At 35.6% G+C, this 25,605-nt stretch overlaps 1 non-coding gene and 1 pseudogene across 1 annotated transcript; one reads left to right on the forward strand and one right to left on the reverse strand.

Annotated features, from left to right (window-relative positions):
- LOC145643130 (uncharacterized) overlaps positions 1–25,605 on the reverse strand; it is a 313,811-nt pseudogene that overhangs the window by 225,109 nt on the left and 63,097 nt on the right.
- On the forward strand, positions 21,468–21,573 carry LOC145556878 (small nucleolar RNA R71). Its single transcript, XR_014091970.1, has one exon. It is a non-coding gene; the product is annotated as a small nucleolar RNA R71 (small nucleolar RNA).

A 25,605-nucleotide genomic window follows, 5' to 3' on the forward strand; every position in this document is an offset into this window, starting at 1 on the left:
GATATGATGGAAAAATAATTAGCCCAAATAAATAAGTAAATAGGATGATTTATTGTGAAAGTGGGATATGTTTGGATTGAATATTTATTAACCCAAATATTAAAACTTTTGTTTATTTATAATCTAATAATTAAAATACTTTGACCCAATAAAAATATATTTTTATTAAATAAATAATATATAAAGCACATTAAAAATATGGGGTATTACAAATAGTTGTAGATTGTTTTCCAAAAATGATGTATATTCTAGCTAGGGTTGAGCAACCCGAGTACTTGATCAAATTTTTAGGAACCGGACTCGGAATTGGTTGGTACCAGGTCCTAAAATTCAGAATTGGAATTGGAAACATTTCAACCGGGTCCTAAACTTTAGGAATTGGAATAGGAATCGCCGGGTACCGGGTCCGAGTACCCACTTATGTACATAATTATCAAATTTTAATACAAATTTAATACGACTTACTTTGATCCATTTTCATTTTTAGAGTTTAATACTTATATTTATATATGAATGATTACATGAGCTATTTTATTTAGGTTAGATATTAATAATATATATATTTTTATTTTACTAACTAGATACATTTAACATTCTTTTTTCCTTAAAAAAAGTATATTTAGTTCCAATTTCGGGTACCCAAATTTTTTGCTCACCCCTAATTCCAGCGATTAAAGCGAAATATAGTATATAGTGCAAGATCTGCTGGACAATAGTAGTCTATATGAAGGATTTGTTTAATTAATTAATCCAATATGTTATGTTTTTGTTAAATTCGAATACATTTTTGTATGATTTATTTATTAATGTATTGATTGATTTAACTTTAAATATATATATAAGTAATTTTATAATCAAATTGAATATTCCTTAAAAAAAAATATTAAAACAACATTATACATAACGTTTTAAGTCAAAATATAAAAATTGAATAAAATTTTCATTTCTCATCTAATGTTCACTCTTGGCCAATATTTAAGATTATATGATGATTCATGAAAATCTTCTATTTTAAGGGGTCAAATATTTAACATTAAAAATGATACATGTATATAACATTTTTCTTCAAAGAATAAACTTACTCATTTCGTAAAGTCACAACTTTTAAAATTGTAAACAAGTTTATAAACAACAGTTTTGATATGCAACACCAATCTACCATCAATAGTATATTTTGATAAGATCTCGAATAAGAGAAATAGTTATCTCTAACTAAATCCTACATTATTTCACATAATTTTATATCATTATTTTATTTCTAACCAACAATCTCATGGGAAAACACAAACAAGGACGGGATCATCAAGTAAGAGATATAAGCTCAACCTTTATTCTTTTCTCAATCCTTTTTCTCTACCTTCTATTCCTTATTTCGATTCTTTATTGTTTGCTTTATGATATCAAAAATTGTAATCAATAATTTGAATATATATCGAGCATATACAATAGGAAAATATATTAATTTATGTTATATTGTTATTTTTTGGTTGATTTATCTTTATTAATCTCAATTTGCCTTTATCATGTTTATTCTAGGTGGTTGAAGTGCATTTTAATATATCCATGCATTGCAATGTATGTGAGAAAAAAGTAGCTAATGTTGTTTCTAAAATAAAAGGTATTTATTATTCTTTAATTTTATTGATGTAAGATTAAACCAATCAAATGCTAATATTTTAAATTAAACAATATCTATGTATCAATAATGCAGGAGTTGAAAAGTTTATTACTGATATGACAAGAAATAAAGTGATAATTTTAGGGCGTTTTTGTCCTGAGAAAGTTTTAAAGAAATTGAAGAAAAAGATTGGGAAAAAAGTGCATGTTATTGAATATGAAGGCATTGATAATAAAGATAAGAGAGGAATCTTTAGCGAAGGAGAAACAAAATTGGGTGAAGATAACTTAGATTACAAAGTTAGTTTAGATAAATTTTCAATGTGGTATGATGGAAAATTTTATGGGAATGACAACCCAATTTTTACAATTTTTAGCGATGAAAATGCCAACTCTTGTGCGATAATGTAATTTGATTATTCATCCATTTCATAAATATCACAACCCTCTTCCTCTTATGTGACTCTCTTCTTCATTTCATCCATTTCTATTACTTCCTTTTTTATTACATACGATGTCTAGCTCTCTCCATTTATCCTTTATATTAGATTTGTCTTTCTGATTAAATTTTATCCATATGTCTCCTCATCACACAATTTTATATGTATGAAACAACATAATTATAATGTATTGCAATAGAAAAATACTCAATAATGCATCTTTCATATTCTTTAGTTTATAATATCAAGTAGTAGATTGCTTGGTTATACGTATGATTACATAGTGTTGTGTCGAGGTAAGGGAGAGTAAACAAATAAAAACAATATGGAAAGACCAATCAATTAAGAGCAAATCTTAACCTTAAGTAATAATACCTGTTATTTTGTAGGTTTTTCTTCTTATATACTTCTTCCGTTCGTTTATTATCGCACCACATAGGTTGGGCACAATTTTTTTGGTAGTGGAAAAAAAAGGAAGAGGGAGAGAGGGGTAGAAGTACAAAAGTAACCACGTGATGTAAGCATAAACAAAAGAATCAAGTGTTTAAAGTAAGGGCAGCTAGATTGGGTATTTGCAGTGTGAACAGAGATATTTTGTTTCCTTAAATGCATATGGTGCAATATTTGTGAAATTTCCTTAAAAGGCAAGTGGTGCAATAATTAAAAAACGGAGGAAGTATTGTGAATAAGCATATGACCTCGCTCTCTGTTATTGAAAGGGTGGTAGTGTTACATACATGCAATTCTCCCTTACCCCCCTTTTCTTTTCTTTTTTTCTTTTTTTTTTTTTGTGGGGGGGGGGGGGGGGGCGGAATGGGACATATACACTACATTATGGATCATGGAACTAAGGAAGACTAGGGAAAATATGATAAGGAGAGTTGGAGAGAAGATAAATGTAGTAGTAGTTAAGATAATATTGTCATTTTGAATTTAAGCAACAAGGAAAAAATTGATCAGCATTCAAGAGGCTAACTTTTCTCTTTATAGATTTAAGCATAAGAATTTTACAGTTTTCTAAATGCATTCGCTAATCTTACCTCATTTGTTTTATTTTCAGTCTTTTGATGATTATTATCACGGACATAAAGATTAAGCTTTAAATAAGAAAAACCAGTTTGATTTAGAATAAAAAAAAAACATTTTACTTGTGTTGGTAGGTTGTGTTGTTGAAATATAGTCATGGTTTATCAACAAATTAATATTACCCATTTTCATAATGTTAGTTCCTAATATAATGAAGTGATCGTGATAGAAATGCCTAATAACTAAAGCCCTTGTTTGCTTCTTCTTCTTTAATATTTGAGCTATACGACATCCAATTCAGTAATTGTTAAACATGACACATATGGTAGAAATAAGTGCACGCATATCTTTTGATTGACAGTGTATGTTTGACAAGGCTATTTTTTTTCTTTTTGCGGTTGAAAATAGAGCTTCAAAGTTAGTCTTCTTTTGGTCATGCTTAGCATGGGATAACCTTCTCTTTTACTTATGCTATTTTTCAATGTTTTTGACTACTTTTCCTATGTCTTCTATTGTATATATGATGTACTCGTACAACACTATAGGTAGTGGTACACATTTTTTCTTTCATAGATTGCTAAGACAAATCTAGGTCCCTTACATATATACTTTATGTTTTTCTTGTTTAAATTATTGAAATTATTCATTATTCCAAATGTAATCTTTTTTATTATTAATTTACACATTTTTTTCTTCCTAGATTGCTAAGACAAATCTAAGGTCCCTTACATATACTTTATGTTTTTCTTTTTTAAATTATTGAAATTATTCATTATTCCAAATGTATTTTTTCTTATTAATTTACATAAAAGTACAAAACAAAAGTGCAATCATCAATAACCAAATGCAGATAAGAGATATCTTGGGATTGATGTTGTCGAGTGGAGGAAGATCTAAATTTTATTATTTGATAAGGAGTGAAGAATTATCTCATAGGGTGGACTAAAATGTTTTACAAAGTTATGCATGATTTGCTTTCTTAAGAGAAGCATTATATATTCTACACCAATACAATTACACTTTGAAATGATTTCATACGTTGGGTCTTTGTATGAATTTAGGGTAGGCTGTCGATCATATTACTATCTGATGTTCAAAATTTTGACAATTTTGTCAACCATGCATTTACATGCATGTTAATTTAGCTATTATTTTTGTTTGATGGTTGATACTAGCTTAAATCTCATGCATGCATGGAAAAGTTTATTATATAATTAATTTAGAGATTCTTATAATTAGTTATCAATAATATCAATTCACAATTATACACCTCTCAATTCTAGATTCAACAATAATAGTTGTTACATCAAAATTGTATGTGACATGCACGTTATTATCTATGGCGGATAGTTGAAATCAACTCCCGGAATCCGACATAAAGTCTTATCCCACTAACCAAAGACATAACAAAGGCCCTACTTTGCTAATTTTTCTTTAAAATACCTTTTGCTATAAAAGTAAGAATATAAAATGTCAATTCTAACAAAATGTTTTATTTTTTCAAATACCATGTGCTAGACATGCGGGTCCATGCCAAAAATAGTCAACTCCCAAAATTCAGTGTAAGGTTCTATTATACAGCAACGTCACTAAGGTTTAGTTTGGTTCAATATTAGTAAAGGAAATAAAGGCAAAGGAAGGGAAGGGAAGGGAAAAGAAAGGAAGAGAATTGAAGGGAAAGGATAGAAACTATATGATCCAATGTTTGGTTTGATATTAGTAAAAGAAAGGAATTGAGAGGAATCTTTTGTTTGGTATGACATTAGTAAATGAAGGAAAGGGAAGGGAAAACTAATTGTAAGTTTAATAGATTTAATTTCTTTCTTTCCTCCCAAATTCCTCCAATTTTAAGATGAAAGGAAAAGGAAAATTTTGTGAAGGGAGCTTTCCTTTCGTTACCCTTCACTTCCTATCAAATCCCCTATAATTTTTAAAACCAAACATAGAAATCTATATTTTTGCTTTCCTTTCTTTTCTTTTCCTCCCAAATCCCCCCAACCAAAAAAGGCCTTAAAGTTCTTTTTTGCCACCATTTTTTTAAAAGGTCTATTCTCAATTCTCATAAAATATAAGGTAAATTATGATATATGACAAATGTGTATCATTTTCAACTATTTATTATTTCAGCTTTAACTTGTATCATCTTTATTCGATTAATGTATTTTCAAAATACATTGATAAATCAATTTAGCTTGTCTTCAAACAAAAATTACATGTATAACTATAATTAAAAAAAAAAAACCCGCTTATATCATCTTTGTACACATGTCAATTTATCATGGAAAAATTTCCCTCCAAAATTGCTTATGACGTTATTTTTCCCATAATTTAGTCCTTCCAAATTCAATAATATTGGGAAAATAATTCTACAAGTGTGGACATTAATTAACCGAAAACCCTGAGTGAGTGAGGGATAACTCAAGTGGTTAGATCTTTCCTCACGATTCAAGGAGATCCTGGGATCGATTCTCACCCCGTCCTTGTGGCTCTTTAAACACTAAAAAAAATTAACCAAAAACCCTTCTTTTGTGATTTATTATTTTATACTCTTTATTGTTTTTTTAATTTTAAATTGTACATCACTTGTACTAATATAGTTAGTTTAATAATTTTTCGCACCACCTACCCAAATTGTGCATAAATTTTCAGTTATAACTAGCCCACCTACGTTCGAGAAATTCTTGGTCTCTACCTACTTGAGTCCAAGTTGGACTCTACCAAGGGTTAAAAGGTAATTTTACGTAAAAGTTGTCCTATTGTATAATAAAAAAAACGCAGAGGTGTGGGCCCCTCATGTTCAGTACAAATTTTGAATTTTAAAGTGTCAAAAGAAGTTGGTTTTAATTGTAAAGAGGTGCACTTTTATTAGAGGAGAGAGAAAGCAATTTGAGTACTTTACTAAGGAGAGTGAGAAATTAAAGAGAGAGAATTTCAAGGGGTGAAGAGACGTGAGACCAAGAATTCGAGGAGACGAAGCCTTTGAGTTTAGAAATTCTGGGTCGGTGAAGTTGTCGCGGTTCCAAAGTACGTTTTGGAACGATTTGTGGTAAGTTTTGTTGATTTTTTTTTATTGTGTATAGTTAGGGTTTCATCATTTTACATTTGAATGGGTGTTTGTTTAAATTTTTATAGTTATTTGAATTAATTTGTTAATATAAACGTCTGAATTCGGGATTTTTGTTGAATAATTGAAAATTTAGGGTTTTCTATTTGTAAATTGTTGAAATTAGGGGTTTTTTGTTTACACAGTTAATGTGTTCGAAATATGTTTCTGGAATGGATTCATGGGTTTGATTGTCGTGTAATGGTAGTTAGAATTAGGAATATGTGGTGTAATTTGGCTTTGTTGGCCGAGGAATCTCTATTGAAATTGTTTTGTGTACGTGGTGTTTTTTTTTTTTTTTTTTTTTTTTTGACAAATTGTACATGGTATTGGTTAATTAGGATTGATGATAGTTTTGTATGTTAAAAATGGTTATGTGAAAGATAAATTGCGGGATTTTTTTCAGCTTTTAAGTGTAGTTGTCGATAATGGTACCTTCATATGTAGTGTTGGTGTTGTTTTTTAACCATCAGGTGTGTGCTTGGTATTTTCATTAGGCATGATATTTATACTATAAAAATGGTTATCAAGGGTTTTGATGCCCTTTTTCCTGTAATTCTGTTTTTCTGAAGGGGAGACTTTCTTTTTGTGTTAAGATAAACTTTTTTTTTTTATTGTCAATGTTTTTTGGTTTAGAATATGTAAAATTATTTTGGCATTGTTTGAATTACATTATAGATATGTATGGAAGGTGTTGTTATTGGGGATATGCATGGTCTTTCAATTTCTCTATTTAATTTCGTAATTTTTTTCCTTTATGTTAGTCATGGTGTCCGAGAGGTTGGGTGAGTCGTCCTCAATAAGTTGCAGATGTAATTGGGGGGGGGGGTGAGTGTTTTGTAATGAAGCTGTGTTAGTGAGTTTGTTTTAGATTTCGTCCTTATTTTATACGTATGATGAGTTGGTACTTTTGTTGAATTTCGTCCTTATTTTATACATATGATGAGTTGGTACTTTTGTTGAATTTTGTCCTTATTTTGTACATATGATGAGTGGATACTTTTGTTGAATTAGGCTTGGGGTGAAGATATTGTGTAATGAATTTGCATTATAACAACAATTACAGGGTAGTTTGAAAAAAAATCATGAGAAATGTACCTGCTGTTTCGTCTAGCAAACAGACGGATAAGAGGAAACTGAAAGTTTTAGTTGAGGAGGATAAGGACGCTGACAAATATTCATATGAAGGCTTGGTTAGTGATTATGATGCTGATTATGTGGTAGAAGAGGAAGAAGAAGGTGCACAAGAGGAGTCAAAAGCTGTTGATTATGAGGATGAGGTGGAGTACGTAGTTAGTCGTAGTGGCCAGAAGCGTAAACTGGTTCAACAACTAACAACTATTCGGAGCAGACCGGTTCAATAACAACAGATGTCTGTTAGAAAGGTGAAGCGGCCAGCAGCAGTAGAGAGGCCTTTTGTAGAGAGGCCGACATCAATAGAGAGGCCTTTGTAGAGAGGCCGACAGCAGTAGAGGGGCCATTTGTAGAGAGGCCAATAGCAGTAGAGAGACCATTTATGGTGGAGAGGCAGTTTGTAGTAGAACAAGATAAGGTAAAGTAATTAGTGTTTTAAAAAGGTTGAAGATTGGATGACTATTTAATGGAAATTTTGTGTAGAACTACCCTAAAGATAAACTATTTTGTGAACAACTACCCGTTTTCAAAAATATTGTTTAGAACTACCCGTAAGATCGCAAAAGTTTGTCTAACACTACCCATTAACGGTTTCCGTCCAATTGAGCTGTTTGTGGGGCCCATTTCTACGAATTCCCACCCAAATAACTTCCCCTCAACTATCTCTCTCTTCCTTATACTATCCCTCCATTTTCACTCTTCTTATTTTACCTTCCACCATTCACCATCTTAAACCCTAACCAAACTCCCAAAATTCATCCCCTTTGTGGAAAATTAACAAGGCTATAACTCTTTTCTTTTCTTTCTCTCTCTTTCCTCTTCATCTTCTTACTACTTTCGGTATTTATATGTCAGAGGGTGAAACTATCAATGGTTAAAGGAAAGGGCAAAGTTAATTGACGAAATAAGCAAAATTCCTAATTCAATTCAAGCCATAAAACCTAAAAATTAAAATCCCCAAACTGAATTATTGAAGCCCTAAACCCTAAATTGAATCCCTAATTATGTTAATTGAAGTAAATTAAGAACATTAAACCAATGAATATACTAAGAATTGAAATAATAGCTTAAAACATTTCCATATTTAGTGATAAATTGGGGTGAATTTAGATTTTTGGATGAGTTTAGAGGGAAAGTAATGAAGGAGGAGAGAATTAAGTGAGAAACCGTATGAGTGGACCCCACAAACGACTCAATTGGACGGAAACCGTTTATGGGTAGTACAGGACAAGCATTTGCCATCTTATGGGTAGTTTTAAACAATATTTTTTTAAAACGGGTAGTTGTTCACAAATCAGCCTATCTTTAGGGTAGTTTTACACAAAATTTCCCTATTTAATTGTGTATTTGTTTGTATATATATGAAATATATATAAATTAGACTTACGCATGTCAATTTCTTTTTTGGTTTTTGGTTTGTAGCTTGATTTGGAACCGGGCCCATCGGTCGATGATAAGGTGAAGATGAATGGGGTGGTGGTTAGTACTCAGTTGGAACTGTAGCAGGAAGGTAATCTCATAATATCATTAAGAGTTAATTGCCATTGTATGTTTATGTGTTGTGCTGATTATGTCTTGTTTGAATTTTGTGAACAACCTTTGAATTGCAATTGCCGTGTATTTGCCTTTTGTGATCTGATTTCTATGTTCAGGACCGACGAGAAGAAAATTGAGCTACTGGAGAGCTGTTGTTTCGGCGGGATGCTGATGTTGAAAGTGAAAACATTGAATCGTAGGTTTTGTTATTGGCTCATAACTAGGGTCGACCCTAAGAAGAAGTTATTTATAGGAGTTGGTGGGAAGGAGTTACCGCTAGGTCCTGAGCAATGGATGTGCATACTTGGTCTCCCACGGGGTCCAAACCCCATGCCGGTTGTAGTTGAGGATGTAGTTATGTAGAGTAAAGCTGATGACATTGTTAGGAATTTCGGTGAGGTGAATTCTAGTGGCCGGGAAAGTATTCCGATACAAAAGGCCTATGATTCTTTAGGTTTCATGCCAATCAAAATAGAGGAGGAGAAGGACCATTTTATGAGGGCGTTCTTAAAAGTTGTGTTGGGTGGTATCTTGTGTCCTACTACAAACGGTCAGAGCATGGGCACTAGACTACTGCCCGCTGTTACAGTTGGGGCTATTGCCAGTCAATTTGATTGGTGTACTTGTGATCATAGTTGGTTGATGAGTTGTTTGCGAGATTTTCACAAAAAGTTTGAAGATAAAGGCTTTGTTGCTGGTGGTGGGGGATGCGGTCTATTTCTGATGGTGAGTTTATGTGAAGTTCATATTTTTTGTTGGCGTGTTGTATATTTAATTGGAAAAGGACTGATATGCTTTTGGTTATATAAATTTATTATCTAGTGACGTGGGTCGAGACTAGGTCGTTGAAACTAACCCCTACCCAAGGCCAAACAAAATTTGTAATCTCTCAACACACCCTTACACAAGTATAATGGTAAGTTGAGGGTCGAACCATTAAGGAACAGTGGGCGATTATCTATTGCCTAAGTCAAGCTACTCCGAAAAGGTAGGGTGTAGGTATGTAAACTAGGACAAGGATGACTAAAAAAAGAATTGAAATCAAGTATGTAAAACGCTAGGGCTAGGATCCACATGCAATCGTAACGGATTCAACTAATTGGGAGGTTAAAGTGACTAAGTCAAGCAATGTGAGGGAAGACCAATCATGCAACCAAAAGAGCATATCAAGCTATTTTCCTAGAGGTCTAACTAGCGTCAACTACGATAAACTCTAGCTAGGAACGTCACAAGACACCTCAATCGTTAAATGCAAGCCACAAATCAATGGTCCGTATCAATGTGAACTTACAATGCAATCTAGTGTAAAAATCAAAGTTAGCTACTCTTTAATTAATCACACACATGCACATGATCATCAACCAATTTAATCACATAGTCAACTCCATCAATTTTCCCCAATTAGCATTAATCCATTACTCATACATGCTTCACCATTACCCTAGCAAGCAATCTACTCACTAGCCATTGAAATTAAGATCAAAACAACATTAAGCAACAAATTCATCATGATCAAATCAAACAAGCTAAAATCAAACACAAATCAATCAAACTTCAACCAAACTAGAACATTCAACAAAACAATTGAAATCAAACTAAAGATCAAACTAAAGATTGAACTAAAGAAAAGGAATCCTTACAAACTTGATAAAAATCAAAGGAAATGAAGAAATCTTCAAATCATCAATAATCCACCATGAACTTCTCTCTCTAAAAACCTCTCTAATTATGATCTAATTTTGATCTAATCTATTCTCTCATTGAGTTCTCCTCTAAAAATAGAAGGAAAAACTATATAAAGGAAAGATTCAAAAGAAGAGTTAGTTAGATCGTCCCAAAAGAAACCCCGGAAGGTGCGGTCGCATCAAGGGAGAGGCGCGGCCGCGAGAAAAAGGGTACGGAACAGAGGCCCTGGCAGGCGCACCCGCACCCGCATCAGGCGCGCCCGCGCCGCACCACTCTCGTGCGCGCCCGTACCTGGCAACAGGGGAGCCCCCCTTCTTCGTCCTAGCTCATCCTCGTGCGCTCGTCTTGGTGATAATGATGAACACTAAGGTAGGCAGTCTTGAAATGGCTATTTTGGTAGGTTCATGCCAAAGATGATGCCCCCACCGAATGCATGCACCGATCTCATGAACTTGCTCCTTGCATTCCTTCAAACTTGAGCTCCAAATGACAAGCAAGAGGCGTCCAAAGTGATGGGAAATATGAGAGGAAAGCTCGGGAATCCTCGGAACACGATCATAACCTGAAAATACACGAAAACAAGCAAATAAAAGGGAAAAGACCAAATAAACAAAGAAATGCATAAAGAAAGAAAACCAACTAAAGAAAGCACAAACTAAAGAAATAAAGAACAAAACTAAGGAAAACTAAAGAAAAGAGCTATAAAATAGCATGAAATTCATCCTAAAAGAAGCCAAATGAGTGCCATAAATGACACTCATCAAATTCCCCCAAGCTAAACTTTTGCTCGTCCTCGAGCAAAACAAAGCAAGAAAGAATAAGGATGAAAGACTTATTCAAAAAGAAAAAGAAAGACTCAAGATGAGAATATACACTAAGACTCACTGTCGTAGGAATCATGGTTGTTTTTAGCTACAACAAGCCATTTTAAACCCTTAGATCGCCCTAGAGGACGAGTAATGCTCTCGTAAGGGTATCCTAAGAGTTTACCCATAACTCTCCCCCAACATCCAAGAGGCAAAACCATAAAAAGAAAACAAAAAGGGAAAAGGGAAAACAAAACCTTTGCAAAATGGACTTACAAAGAGACTACATTGAAAATGAATGAAAATCTTTTTTAAGCAATCAAGGTATGCACGTTCCAACATATCCAAGGTTGATTGAAACATAAGGTATGCTAAGCATAGGAACTAGACATCACAATCCACGTTCATCCCAAATTATCTTACCGCGTTCTCCCACTAGTCTCAAATCTCCCCTTAGTGAGCATCCCGATGATTCCTAGAAGGAACCGGAAAAAAAAGAGATTTATTTAGGCTACTCGACAATCTTGACTATGCACCACCTTTGCTTAGGAAATGACCCATGATTCGCTCCCCCGAATAGTGACTCAACTTCTAGGTCAAAAGGGCTTTCCCAAAGGTTGTAACGTAAGGCATAAAGGGTGAAGGTAGGCTAAAATTTAAAATTTGGCGATTTTCCTAAATAGTGAAGCTAAAGGGTGATCAATCCTCAACATCACGATCAAGAAATCACCAAACAAAAACAACTACACCCCCAAGCTTATTCAAAGCTATACTCACAAGAATATGTACAAAAAGCGTAAACGCTTCTAATTCCCCCAAGCTTAAATGAAGCACTGTCCTCAATGCTTAGAAGGAGAAAAGAATACATCAAAATATTTTTGAAGTTTTTTACTTTTCAAATTTTTATGTTGTTTTGTTTGCTATGCTTTGTCCTTGCCTCTTTCCAACTTCGGACGACTTTTTCAATTATTGCACTTATTTGTCCATGCCTTTTATAATTAAGGACGGCTTTTACTCATACTCATTTGCCATTATTCACAAAGAAGATATAACACAAGCTTGAATCAAGGGAACCACATATCCCAACTTTTTCACCACAAACTCCATCAAGAATGATCAATTGCTTCACAACAAAAAAGAAAAGAAAGAAAATGAAACAAAAGGCCAAATATCTAAAGATGTGGCTTGAAAAGAAGGTAATAGGCTCAAATGGTTGCAAGAAGGCAAATGTAAACCCAAAAACAAAGATGAAACAAACTATCCTAAAAATGAAAAATACCACCCCGAAAAGATGCCTTTGTCTTCCCTAGATAGCTCGGTCTCGGGTTGAAGAATCATAAATCAAGATTTATAGATTAGGTCTGCAATAGTCAAGGATCCACGCCGCTCATTCAAATTAGGTTGAAGGCTTGAAAAATAATGAACCTCACATGGATGTAGCAAAAACTCACTAGTGGTGTCAAATCGACTATAGGGAGAAACTACCAACATGCCACAAACAAGTAGAATCCAGCTTCATGATCCTCCTAGTTCAAACCAACTACCCTAGCATACACCTATCCTAGAGTCAACCAAGCATAGTCTCAAACCGTGCATACCTTTACTACCTAGGAAGAAATTCATTCAAAAGACAAAGTCCAATGTACAAAGTCCAATTCATAAGGAAAACTAAAAAGGGTGAAAAATAAGCCTCAAAAGCATACCACATACCAAGACAAGAACAAAGTAAAAATAAGGGAAAAGAAAAATAAAAGGAAAAGAAAAGAAAAGGAAAACCATAGATAAAGGAAGAATAGGAAAAAATCGAGAAAGGAACTAGAAAGCAAGTTAAACACATATATCCCAATCGACATACAAGTGATCGAATGACAACATCGTCAACGATCCCAAACACATGACGTGTTAACAAGCAATCATCCTCGAACCGTTCAACTTCCCCTAAATTAAACCTAATCTATGCATCCAAAGAAAATAAAGAGAAAAATTGGAAAGGTCTCACCGGGCTATCTATGCTTAGCATAATTAACAAAGGCGATAGAAAGAACCACCTTCGTTGCGCTCCAAAATCGTAAGCATCATCAAAAAGCCATGTGAGAATAAGAAAAGCAAAAGAAGCTATAAACAAAGAAAAAGGTTAGTAACTTCAAAGCAAAATAAAAAGATACTACAAAGTAAAACTAAACGAAGCTAACAAAAACACTAAACAACTAAGCAAAACTAAGCTAACAAAGACAAAAAAGGAAAATAAAGAAAGACTAAGTAAACAACTAAACAACTAACTAACTAAAATACATTAGACTACAAGGTTTGGATTCAAAGGGATTTGGATTCAAGGGTTTTGGATATAAGGGTTTTGGATATAAGGGAGCAAGAAACAATCAACATCATCACAAGGAAATCATCACAACAACAATGGCAAAACAAGCTCATGGGACTAGCAACAAGCATCAACAAGACTAGAGACCAAGATATGAAAACCATCATGCAAGAGGCAAATAAAATACAAGGTAAGAAACAACAACAAATATTGGCAACCGAGATACAAAGAAGTTCCCCCAAGCTAAACATTGTAGGTGTCGTTCGAAGTGCGCCTGCATTAAAAGCATGTCTGAATATGCTTGGCACTCTTAGGAAGTGGGAATTGACATAATACGATTAGGGACAAATAAAGTAGGGAGCCGCCAACAAGTTTTTAAGGAACTTGTAAACCGTTCACGGATCATAAAAAGGCAACCACGAATAAGGGACAACAAAGGCAACAACGATTGACCCGTGAAGGTTACACCCCATTCATAATCCATGAGAATACTAAATCCATATGGTTCGGAACCACGAAGGGAGGATCGGGGATGATGGTACGAAGTGAGTCATGGAGTCACATTCGCCCGTGTTGGCCTCTACTCGATTCTTATGGTGAAAAGTGATTCCTGCGATCTCAAAGGCATACAAACAAAAATTCAATTTGCTCCAAACTATTATTAAGCTAAATTAGTTGAACATTAATGCAACACATAATTCTAAAATATTGTGATCACTTGATTAAACAATAAGATTAAAAAGGAACCTAAACCGGTTGTCCAAATTATTTTATTAGGCGTTATTTTTAATTACATATTCCCTTTACACATGCAATATGGTGATCAAAATAATAATAGAATAACATCAATATTGGAAGCAATTTAACAATAATAGTGTTAGTCAAATCAAATATAAAATAACCTAATCATGATACTAGCAATATAAAATAAGATAAGAGTAATTTAATTTAATTAATTACTTACATTCAGCACGTTCCTTTAAATTGCTACATCATGAATAAACTGTTTGTAACTTCAATAAAAAAATATAAAGTAAATGAAAATTAAATTAAATAAAAAGTAGAGTTGATTTGGTCCAAACCCTCAGTTATTTGTACCTTTCACGCCTTGGTTTAAGGACGGAACCTCGGGTTAAGTATAGACTCCTTGGAGTGCTTAGGGGAATTATTATGGAAGAATAAGGAGGCTAGAAATTAGGTTAAAGAGGGAGAAGAGAATGATTTTTGGTGTAAGGTGAGAGAGAATGATTATTGGTGCCCCGAACTGCAGAAAGGGGGGGTCCTATTTATAGGGAAAATGAGCAGAGGGAACACACGAAACCCTAAAAAGATAAAACCCTAAAAGATAATACCGTGTCACGACAAAGAGCACCGTGACACGGTGACAGGCACCGTCAGACGGGGGAAGATCCTGTGATACGGGGAAAAACTGAGTGACGCGGGAAATAATTAGGTTACGGGAAGTGAAAACGCGTTTAGGGATTACGCGGAGAAAACACGGAGCAATCCCGTGGCACGGGATGTGCACCGTGACACGGGAAGAAGTGCCGTGACACGACATTGTCCACCGTGGCACAATGCAGTATGCCGTGTCACAGTGTAAAAAGTACGCGGAAATTACACGAAATATCCCCGTGTCACGGAATGGGCACCGTGACACGGGAAATTGCACCATGACACAGTGAAAAATCCCGTGACACGGGAGAAAATTGTGCATAATTACAAAAATGGGCACCGTGTCACGGGAATAAGCCCCGTGACACGTCAGCTTTTGCCGCGTCGCGGCATTTTCGCTGATGCGCGGTAATTTCAGTTTTTTACCCGTTTTTAAAATAATCATAACTTTTGATCCGTAACTTGGAATAAGGCATATAATATATCATTGGAAATCTTATCAAGTCTAATTTCTAACCCAATTAGAATAAAGTCAAAATAATATGTAGATTTTAAGATATGGCCGTTTTAGTGGAAGGGTGTCGGTTTTAGGCCAAGTTTAGTGTTTTGCTCATATTTTTTTTTCGTTATAGCTCGGAATTGGGCTTATGATATATGGTTGGAAATATTATTTAAATGCCTATCCAAAAAAATAATAATTGGATCAAAATTTTATAGACATAAAATCAGTTTCTCTCAGTTTTGCGATGTGGACACGAAAAGTGGAAAATAGGTTATGGTTTAGGGAAATGAGCTAGAAATTTGATTGGTTCATGAAATATATTGGATAGAACATGGATTTAAGCACTCCAAAGATTAAATACTCAACTCGACCAATAATGGCGGTGAAAGGTGTTCATCAACGGGTTTGGTTTTGGGGAGACATTTTTAGGTGTCTACAAACATGAATACATCTCAACATCCCAACAATACAAATCAAGCACATAAACATAAGGGATGGAGGTAAAAGGCACAAAAGTGAGGGAACTAAGACTCATCATTACCACCACCACTTGGCCTAGCCTCATTGGAGTCATTGTCGCCAATGTAGTCATCGAAGGTTGGGGGTGAGTAAGGAGCCCAACCTTCGGTGAATCGCTCGGGCCAACCATAATGCCCCTTGAAGTTATCTTGCTGCTAAGGGGCAAGAGGTGTGAATTGCTCGGGCAAGGTAAGCTCAAATGGATGGTTAGGGTGCACATAGGGGTAATTAGGGTCACCCCTATAATCACACCCTCCGGGAGCAAGGTAATTATAGTTACCACGCTCGTCCGGGTAAGAACGAGGCTCAGTACCGGGCTCTAAAGGCTCTTGCCAATAAGGATGCCCACGCGAAGGTATAGGACCTTGCTGGGGCGGAAAGTAAGGATAGTTAACCGGGGAAGTGAGGTTCCCTCGGTTAACCTCCGCATCATAGAGTTGTTGTTGTTGTATGAACATACCTTGTTGCATATTGGAAATACCTCGCATTTGGGAGTAGAGGGCCTCAAACTCTTGGTCATACATGCCCTCCAAGAGAATTTGCAACCCACTTATTTGGTTGCTTAGGGCCTCCAAGTCGGAGCTAGAAAATTGAGGTTGTTGCACTTGCCCTTGTTGTTGTTGTTGTCGATATTGTTGTTGTTGATGATGTTGTTGTTGTTGTTGTTGTTGTTGTAGATGTTGTTGTTGTTGATGTTATTGTTGTTGTTCTTCCTCTTCTTCTTCTTCTTCTTCTTCTTCTTCTTCTTCTTCTTCTTCTTCTTCTTCTTCTTCTTCTTCTTCTTCTTCTTCTTCTTCTTCTTCTTCTTCTTCTTCTTCTTCTTCTTTTTCTTCTTCTTCCTCATCGGAGTCAAAGTAGGGGCGACGGAAGCTCTTGGGGACATGCCACACATTAGAGGTGTCCATCCGGCGGAGAGATGTCAAAGATGGGTTGGGAAGGTAGCACCAATGCTTGTTATCTCGAAGCCATTCATAATGCCCCTCCTCATAATGCTTGGAGATAAATTGAATTTGCCCCAATTGTTTCATATCAAGGTATATGGAGTCGGCATCTCCAACCGGCTTGCAATATGGTAAATGATGATCAAGGTGGAGGTTGGTCAAGAGCCTAGTGACCATTCCCCCATAAGGAATCTCCCCGGTGTCCCGGTCTTGCAAAGCTACACAATAAGTGGCAAAGATGTACCCCAAGTTCAACCGGCCACGATATTCTCCTCTAGTGGCCAACCATAAAATTTTGAGCTCCAATTTGCTCATCTTGCCCAACACTTTCTTGGGGAAAACCGAGTACCCCAAAAGACGGTGAACAACCCAAAGATAAGGCTGATACACATTGCTAATCTTGGCCTGCTTGGTGACAAACTCACCACCTCCAGAGATATCATCCCACCAAGAATCCTGATCATATTCCTCAAAAATATAAGGCTCTAGATCCAATATGTCACCATGAGGATCAAAATCTAGAGCGGCATTGAATTGATCTAAGGAATGGTCGAAGAAGTTGTTGAAAATCTGGAATCGAACCCTATATTGACCTTCTACGGGAACTATCTCAATCGTAGCAAAGAACTCAAGAGTGGGCTCAACATAGGTGCGGTAACTTTGGGAGATGAATGTGCCCATCCGAAGGTTGATCAACAACTCCCTTACATCCTCATCAATCCCCAACGCGGACATGTCGGGTTGGAAGTAGTGTCTTATGGGTTTGAGGGAGCGGTTTTCCTTTAATTTATGGTACCTGTTCTTTTGTTTTTGATCGTGGAATTTTCTTTTGGGTGGTGGAGTAGGGTTGCGTGTTTGGGAGGTGGATGTGCTTGGGGTAGACTCATCAGTGGATGTATTTGTTTTGCGTTTCCTGACAAGGTTTTTGAGGACTCTCGACATGATGAACTTCAAGTGCAAGGATCACAAAAACCAATCACAAAATTTCCAACAACAATCCGCAAAATCACCAACCAAGAACTTTAATATCCGCCAATCAAAATTCCAATCCAAATTACCAAACAACACCAAACAACCAACAATTTCTTCCCACACAATCAACAATCACAAGAAGAACCAACAATACCACAATAGCACCTTACTACCCAAACTACCAAAATTCAAATTCCAAATTTCTCAACAAAATTGCTCACAAATGCTACAAAATCAACAAACAACACAATGTGAGGTGAAATCAAAAAACAAACAACTTAAATAATCAACCAAAAACCAATATCAATCATCAAAATCATCAAAGTTGATACTACCACTATTCACGCTCATGAACAAATCAAAACTTGCAAAAATATGACATAATTAAGCAATTAAAAGCTAGAGAAGATGATTATACCATATATGAAGCAAGATTGAACCACTTTTAGCCACCAATTTCCACCAAATTGAAAAACCCCAAATTATACCCAAGTATGGAGGAGAGAGATTGGAGGTTTAATTTGCTGAAAGTAGTATGAATTTGATGATTTGGATGAAAATGTATAAGGTTTTAGTGAATTTGGAGTGAAAATTTGAGTGATTTGGGTTGAAATTTGATGAGTTGTTGAAGTGTGTGGTGCGGTTTTGAGGGTTTGAGGATGATGGGGTTCGAAGCTATGAAGGAGGAATAAGGGGAAATGAAATAAGGAAGGAAGGAAGATAAGGGGGGGGGGCACGGGCAGATGCGTGCCCGCACTAGCCAGATGCGCGCCCGCACCACCCAGGTGCGCGGCCGCACCTGCCTACCCCGATTCTTCTTCTTTTTTTTTTTTTTACTTTTTGGTGCGTTCATCGGTGGGTTTATCGATCAAGATCAACATTTGGGCTATTGAACCCAATGAAAGAGGCATATTCAAAATAAGAAAAATCCAATCCAAAAATGCAACCTACAAATCCAAACAAGTAGAAAAGTGAAAGAAACGAAACTAAAAGAAGGAAAAATAAGAAAAATCCAAAAATCAAAAAGAAAAGTTTGAAATCTCTGGGTTGCCTCCCGGGAAGCGCTTGCTTATGGTCCTAATCTCAACCCTTCCTCCAAATCATGGAGGGTCAAAGAATCCCACCTTCTTCAAGGTAGCGGAAAGAGCAAATTCCTTTTCAACTTCTAGCAACCTCTTGTTGTTGCTTGATGAAACTTCCTTCAAAGACTTTTCAATTGCAAATTTTTCTTTCCGTAACTTCTTTCTCTCTCTCTCTTCTTCTTAGAATCACGAGCATTTTTCTTTAGCTTGTTGTTCATTGTAGATGGTTCCTCATCATCCATACTCATGGAAACATCCCCTTCATCTTGAGGATAGAGCTCAAACCAATGAGGAATTTCAACTTCCTCCTCGTCCATAAGCTTGGGAATCATCATTTTCTCTTCACTAACCTTCTTGCCATCAAAACTTGAAAGAGCATCATCACAATTCTCAAGAACATCGTTAGTTGAAGAATTAATCATGTACACATTATCAATAGAGCGAGGGAAATTAGCACACATAATTCCTTGCACAAGAGACAAAGACTCATGCATTGGTTTCAACTCAAAGCTTTCCTCTTTCTTACCAACTCTCAAGGTAATACGACCTCCTTTCACATCTATTAAGGCTCCCGAAGTGGCTAAGAAAGGTCTTCCTAAAATGATAGGGATATGGTCATCTTCCGCAATCTCAAGCACAATGAAACCAACGGGAATAGTGAACCCTCCTATCTCAAGAGGAACATCCTCAACTCTCCCCTTTGGAATCATAATAGTCCAATCGGCCATTTGAAGGGTTATGTTAGATGGGAGGAGCTCACCTAGCTTGAGTTTCTTGAAAATGGAATAAGGCATGACTCTCACACTAGCTCCAAGATCACAAAAGGCATTATCAAACATTTTCCCTTTGATCTCACATGGAATAGAGAAATTACCCGGATCCTCCATTTTCTTGGGCAACTCATTATGAATGAAAGCACTACAACAACTCCCAACTTCAACCGAATCAACCTCATTACACATTCTCTTCCCACTCAAAATCTCCTTAAGGTACTTAGAGTACCTAGGCATTTGGGTAATTGCATCGGTGAAGAGGATAGAAAGGTGAACTTCCTTAAGCGTAGCAAGAAATTTTCCAAATTGCTCATCAATTTTGTGCCTCAAGAATTTTTGTGGGTATGGAAGGTCGGGTCTCCACACTTCCTCGCGCTCTTTCTCACTACTCCTCTTTTTCTCTTGCACCTCCTCATAACTCACGCTATTAGACACAACCTTCTCAACTTCCTCTCTTGGGTCACTCCTCTCCTCATCCTCCTCAATGGACCTTGAAACTCCCTCATTAAGAACTCTCTCACTCCTAGTGGTGATAGAATACACGGGTTTCTTAGGTTCCACTCCTTGAGAAGGCAAAGAGGATGGACTAGCATAATCCTTTAGAGTGTTCGCTAGTTGGGTTATTTGTGTCTTAAGCATTTTGTTATGAGTCATCATCTCATTAAATTTCTTATCACTCACCGCCATATATGTGTTGATGATCTTGGTTTGGTTATCATTCATTTCTTCCAAATTTGTCTTAAATGATGATGGTTGGGAATAAGAATTTTCACCATTGCCTTGAGGCTTTGGAGCAAAACCGGGTGGGGGTCCCCTTTGGTTGTTATTTTGAAAACTTCCTCGATTTTGGTTGTTGTTCCAATTGCCTCGGCCTTGACTATTGCCACCATTATGGTAATGGTTTCCAAAGCCTTGAGATTGACTTTGGTTTCCATACCCATGGCTTGGGTTTTGATTACTATAACCTTGGTTGTTATAGTTACCTCGGAAACCTTGGTTTCCTTGGTTCCTATAGCCTCCATTGTTGTAGTTATCGAAACCACATTGGGGATGAGAATTCCTATTGCCAAAATTCTTAGGTCCATCAAACCTTTAACCACCATTGGCATTAGACACAAAGTTCACATGTTCACATTCATTAGTTTCAACATCATCACATCCATCAACAAAAGTTTGAGAACACATGGAAGAATCATGATCATAAGATCCACAAGAATCACAAAATAGACAACCACTTGGCATGTTATTGGAAGTAGAAGGAGAAGAGTTAGAAAGTGTACCTCTCCCTTTGGATTGGGAGGTAAGACTCAATGAATTCGTAGAAACACTCTCAAGCTTTGCTTTGATCGATGTCACTTCCTTCCCTAGATTTGAAATTTGGGAGGACAAGTTAATCGCGTTGAGATGATCCACCGAATAAACCGTCGAGCCACTCTTGCTCGTAGACTCCCTCTCTCCTTCTTGCCAATCTCTATAGTATCTCACCACATCCTCAATTATGTCAACTACCTCTTCTTCCGTCCTATTCATTATAGGACCTCCGGCTCCTCCATCTAGGCATGACTTACCTTGGGCACTCAAGCCTCCATAGAAAATTTGTATCACTTGATAGGTAGGAATTCCATGATGTGGGCACTCTCTTTGGTACTCCTTGTACCTCTCCCATGCTTAATAGAGATTCTCATTAGGCCTTTGTTTGAATCCTTAGATCAAGGCTCTAGCCTCCGCCGTCTTCTTTTGTGGGTAAAAGCGAGACAAGAAAGCTTTTGTGACTTCATCCCACGTCCTAAGGGAATTGGGCTTAACCTCCTTATCCAACCACTCTAAGGCACGACCAATAAGAGAAAAGGGAAACAACTTTAGCCGAATGAACTTTTGAGAAATGTCGTTCACCTTGATAGTATTACAATACTTCTCAAATTCCTTTAGGTGATTCAACGGGCTCTCACTCTTGGCTCCACTAAATTGCCTCCGTTCTATCAAAGTAATCATGGCCGGTCTTATTTCAAAATCGTTCGCCGGTGTTGTAGGTGGAGCAATGCCGCTCTCAAACCTATAAGCACCGGCAATTCCCAACTCCTTCAAAGCTAATCTTGGATTCTCTCCCATGACTTGCTCTTCTTCTTCCTCAAACTCTTCTTCACTTGAGGAACTTAGGCTCAAAGATCGGTTGGCTATCCTTCTTTGTGAAAGAGTTCTTTCAATTTCCGGATCCAAAGGAACTAAGGACCTATCACGAGTTCTACTATGCATGCAAAAACTTAAAAGAAATTGTTAGTAACGCGGCTACAAGTGTAGCCTAAAAGAAAGAAGAAAAATCTTTTTGTGTTTTTGAATAAGATGGAATAGACTCAACAACAATACACAATCACAACACCATTCCCCGGCAACAGCGCCATTTTGGCGTGGGTTGAGACTAGGTCGTTGAAACTAACCCCTACCCAAGGCCAAACAAAATTTTTAATCTCTCAACACACCCTTACACAAGTATAATGGTAAGTTGAGGGTCGAACCACTAAGGAACGGTGGGCGATTATCTATTGCCTAAGTCAAGCTACTCCGAAATGGTAGGGGGTAGGTATGTAAACTAGGACAAGGATGACTAAACAACGAATTGAAATCAAGTATGTAAAACGCTAGAGCTAGGATCCACATGCAATCGTAACGGATTCAACTAATTGGGAGATTAAAGTGACTAAGTCAAGCAATGTGAGGGAAGACCAATCATGCAACCAAAAGAGCATATCAAGCTATTGTAGACACCCATTTGTGTCTCCCTAAAACCAAACCCGGTGATGAGTGCCTTTCACGTCGAATCATAATCGAATGAAGTGAAAGTGTGGAAAGTTTAGTGTTGCGGATAGTTTTAATTTCTTTTCTCTTCTCTTTGTTTTTGAAAACTTATTTTTAGAAAACAACCAATCCAGTTTGGTTGGTCCATGATATGGGTCCAATAGTAGTGTAGTTGGATGGGGCTTGACAAAAGCTTTCCAACGATATATTATAAGCCCAATTCCGATGAATATTGAGGAAGTTATGACCAATTTACTAAACTGGGCCCGGTTTGAGCTTTATATGCGGCCCAATGATCTAGGGGAGGGCCTAATATGATTTATCATTCCTAATGCAATTAGGAATGGTTTTAGTCTTCTAGATTCTTCTAGAAGGTTCTTTTCATTCCTAATTCAATTAGCATTGATAAATTGACTTTTGTTGACTTTTCAGAGTTTTAATTAAAATCAAAGAGCATTTTTGAGGAAAAGATACGATTTTATCCTCCAGTACGGCAAATTTATCTGATTTTCAAAAACGCGTCAAAAACAGGACTAGCGCCTGGCGCCAGCTATTGGCGCGTGGCGCTAATGTTGGCGCCTGGTGCCAATCAGCTGGAGTTGGCGCCGGCTCTATTTCAGGTGCGCCAATGCTCTGTTTTGTTAATTTTATCTTTTTGGCTGATTTTCTCTATAAATAACGTATTAAAAACTCCGTTTTCATTCACCGATTCTCATCAATAACCAATTCTCATCAATATTCTTATTCATTCACCTACAACCAGTTTTCAATTCTCTCTCACTCTCTCATTCATTCACCATCTCTTTTTCTCTCTTTTCTAAACTTGTTTTTACATACAAAATTCCGCATTCATTAGATCTAGAAACACCTAGCCATATTCGAAGTTGCCTTCGCCCTAGACGTGAAAGGTTTAATTTATGAGGGTTTGGTCCCAAATCTCTCTTTCAATTATTTAATTTAATTTTTTGTTTATTATTTTCCTTGAAGTTACTAACGTGTGTATTTTGTTATTAGAAAGAGGTACGAGGCATTAAAGTAAGTACTTTAATGATTTATTGATGTTATGATGTAGAAATCATGTTTATATTGTTATTATGATATTCCTAGTATCATGTCTAGGGTAATTTTAATATTAAACACTACGTGAAAAAATGACTTTGGTACCGGTTCAAACCCGGCCTAAGGAACCGGTTTGAACCGGTGCCAAAGTGGGGGGGTGCCAAAAAGGGGTTTAAAAAGGCACCGGTTCAAACCGGTGCCAAAAAGTACCAAAAAAAATTAATTCACCACTTTTGGCACCGGTTAACCGGTGCCAAAAGTGCAAAAAAAAATTAATTTTTTTTAACTTAAAAATTAAATAAAATATAATAAAATGAGAATACAAAATATAAATAGAACATCACAATCAATATAATCAAATCTGTTCAACATATATATAATAAAAAAAATTCCAGTATAGATTAATAAAAAAAATTACAACATATAAATCAAAATAAAAAAATTACAACATAAATAAAAAAAATTACAATATAAATCAAAATAAAAATTTACAACTTCACAATAAAAAAAATACAACATCTAAATCAATATACTTGCATCTTGATTCTTCAATTTAAGATCTAAATTCATGTACCTGCACCAATTAAAACAACCAAAATAAATCGATTAAAATGATTTAATTAAGCTGCGAAAAAAATTCCAAATAAAAATTCCAGAAAATAGAAAAATAAAAAAGAACATTCGAATAAACCCAGAAAAAAATTAGAAATCGAAAAAAAACCCAAAACAGTTAAAAAATAATTAAACCCACAAAATAAATAAAATTAAATTCGATTTAAAAAAACCCAGAAAATAAATAAAATTAAATTCGATTAAAAAAAGCCCAGAAAATAAATAAAATTAAATTCGATTAAAAAAAACCAAAAAATAAATATAACAAAATTCGAATAAACCCAGAAAAAAAAATAAGAAATCGAAAAAAAATTAAAATCGAACAAAAACCCAGAAAACAAAAAAAATTGTAATCCAAAAAAAAATCAAAATCTGAAAAAAAAATCAAAATCGAAATTGATTAAAAATTTGATTAAAACAAACTAGAAAACAAAAATAAAATAAACCCAGAGATTGAAAAAAAAATGAAAATCGAAAAAACCTAAAAATCACGAAAATAAAACCCCAAAACCGCATGCAACTTGAAAAACAAAATCAAAATCGAAATTGAAATTGAAATCGAAAAACAAAATCAAAATCGAAAACAATACAATCAAATTTGAAATCGAAAAACAAAACCCAAAAATAGAAAAAAAAAACAAAATCGAAAAAAGAAACCCAGAAATCGAAATTACTTGAAAATCGAAAAAAAAAAACCTAAAAATCACGAAAATAAAACCCCAAAACCGCATGCAACTTGATAAACAAAATCAAAATCGAAATTGAAATTGAAATCGAAAAACATCAAAATCGAAAACAACACAATCAAAATTGAAATCGAAAAACAAAACCCATAAATAGATTTAAATGGTAAAAAAAAAACCAAGATATCGATTAAAATGCGCAGTTTTTGGTCTTCGATTTGTTGTTGTCTTTGATTTCTTTTTCGTCTTCGAGTGATAGAAAGGAGGAGGAGTTTCAGAAATAGATCGATGGTGAATAGGAGTTTCAGAAAGAGGAGGAGAGGAGGGGAGAGGAGAGAGAATAGGCACATTTAGGGTTTGGGGGTATATTTCAATGGGTGGGTTTTTTTTTTAATAATTAAAAACCGGTTCGGTTAGGCAACGGTTCAAACCGGTGCCCTTTTTATTTTTGGCACCGGTTTGATATGAACCGGTGCCATTTCTCTTTGTTTAAAAACCTGCTCATTTTTAGGCCGGTTTTTGGCACCGGTTTGGCCTGAACCGGTGCCATTAGGGGGTTGCCTATTTGTATTTTTCTACTAGTGAAATATGATTGTTACGATGCTTTCT

This window comes from Chenopodium album, chromosome 8 (assembly GCF_948465745.1).
Source record: "Chenopodium album chromosome 8, dcCheAlbu1.1, whole genome shotgun sequence".
NCBI classification, from domain to species: domain Eukaryota; kingdom Viridiplantae; phylum Streptophyta; class Magnoliopsida; order Caryophyllales; family Amaranthaceae; genus Chenopodium; species Chenopodium album.